The sequence below is a fragment of the Asparagus officinalis genome, chromosome 6 (genome assembly GCF_001876935.1).
Source record: "Asparagus officinalis chromosome 6, Aspof.V1, whole genome shotgun sequence".
Classification (NCBI taxonomy): Eukaryota; Viridiplantae; Streptophyta; class Magnoliopsida; order Asparagales; family Asparagaceae; genus Asparagus; species Asparagus officinalis.
This window is the reverse complement of record NC_033799.1, coordinates 14567380-14569644: the sequence shown is the minus strand read 5'-3', so window position 1 is coordinate 14569644 and position 2265 is coordinate 14567380.

The window sequence follows — 2265 nt, the reverse complement described above, 5'->3', positions numbered from 1 at the left end:
AGCTCCCAAGAATGCACTGGTTCCTCCAATCTCGGGTTTAATATCAAACTGGCTAAGAGTGATAAGATCTCTGTACAAGGAACACCTCAAAGCCGCAACCCGATGCCGACGCTTCCTACTCAAAGCATCTGCTACGACGTTCGCCTTCCCTGGATGATACTGAATCGCGAACTCGTAGTCCTTGATAAACTCAATCCACCTCCTCTGTCTCTGGTTGAGTTCCTTCTGGGAAAAGAGATACTTCAGACTCTGGTGGTCTGTGAATAACTCAAACTGCACTCCATATAGGTAGTGCCTCCAAGACTTTAGTGCAAATACCACTGCTGCCAACTCCAAATCATGAGTGGGGTAGTTCTGCTCATGCACCCTCCACTGCCGTGAGATATAAGCTACTACCCTCTGAGTCTGCATCAATACGCCTCCCAAACCTGCCAACGATGCATCTGAATATACGACGAATGTCCTGTCGCTGCTCGGAATAGTCAAAACCGGCGCTGTAGTCAACTTAGTCTTCAAAATATCAAAGGCCTTCTGGCACTCCATGCTCCATATGAACTGTACACCCTTCTTCGTAAGGTGCGTAATAGGCATCGCAATCTTCGAGAAGTCCTGAATGAACTTCCTATAATATCCAGCTAATTCCAAAAAGCTGCGAATCTCTGTCACCGTCTTCGGTGGCTCCCAATAAAGAACTGCTGTAACCTTAGCCGGGTCCACTGCTATGCCCTCTCTACTGATGACGTGGCCAAGGAATCTGACTTCTGAAAGCCAAAACTCGCATTTGCTGAACTTGGCATACAACTGATGCTCCTGAAGAGTCCTCAATGCTATCCGCAGATGCTCCTCGTGATCCGCCTCCGACCTCGAGTAAATGAGTATATCTTCGATGAAGACGATCACAAACTGATCCAAGAAGGGACGGAAAACCCGGTTCATCAAGTCCATGAATACCGCAGGTGCATTGGTCAATCCGAATGGCATGACCAAGAACTCGAGAGAACTATATCGAGTAAGAAAGGCGGTCTTGGGAATATCAATCTCTCTAACCCGCAACTAATGATAGCCCGAACGAAGATCAATCTTCGAGAAATACTGCGCACCCTACAACTGGTCAAACAAGTCATCAATCCTAGGTAGTGGGTACCTATTCCGGATAGTGACCTTGTTCAACTCTCTATAATCTATGCATAATCTCATACTATCGTCCTTCTTCTTCACGAAGAGGACCGGCGCGCCCCACGGAGAATGACTCCGGCGAATAAAACCCTGAGCTAATAACTCGTCCAACTGGGTCTGAAGCTCCCTCATCTCAGCTGGTGCCATACGATAGGGTGCGCGGGATATCGGGGCTGTGCCAGGCTGCAACTCAATACAAAACTCCACCTCTCTCACCGGAGGTAGTCCAGGTATGTCCTGAAAGACATCCTGATACTCTGAGACAACTCTAGTCTCCAATAACTCAGCACCCTGATCCCGTCGCATCACCTCCTCGATGTACGCTAGAAATGACTCCGCAAGTCGGTTGCCCTGAGAGGTGGCTACAATCATCTCGGACCCGTCGGACGCTCGCAACTTGACTATCTTCGCGAATCAGTCAATACTAACATGGTAGGAAGATAACCAATCCATACCAAGGATGACATCGAACTCGGACATATGAAACACTATCAAATCGACTATGAACTCCGACTCGTCTAAACTGACGGTACACCTCCTACAAACGCTCTCCAGAAGCGATACCTCTCCTAAAGGGGTGGAAACAGATAAAAGGGGTGTCTAGAGGCTAAGCTACAAGCTGGAGTCTAGCCGTATCAACCGGGTTTTCTACGTTCACCCGAATAACGTTTACACCTCACAGTATCGGTTTTCAACGCTCACCGATCAACGTCACTCCTCACACTCGGTTTCTAGCTCACCGAAAACCTCACTACACACTCGGTTTCTAGCTCACCGAAAACCTTACAACACTCACAATGTAACAAATATAAATTTGTTCTCTACAATAGATGAGAACACAATGAAAGCACAACTCAAAGTTACAATCTCTCACCACCCAACTATACTATGTATGTAAATACTAAAAGCTCAATGTGGGTGTGTGTAACAATGAGTAAAATAAAATCTAACTCAATTAACAAACTAGCAATAATAAGAATATGAAAATCAATAATGAAATTGCTAGAGAAAAGAGTTAGAAAACTTCTCTAAGAACACAAGAAGAGGATGAAGGGGATTGAGAATGAATCCCTCAATCTGCAGTTAAAG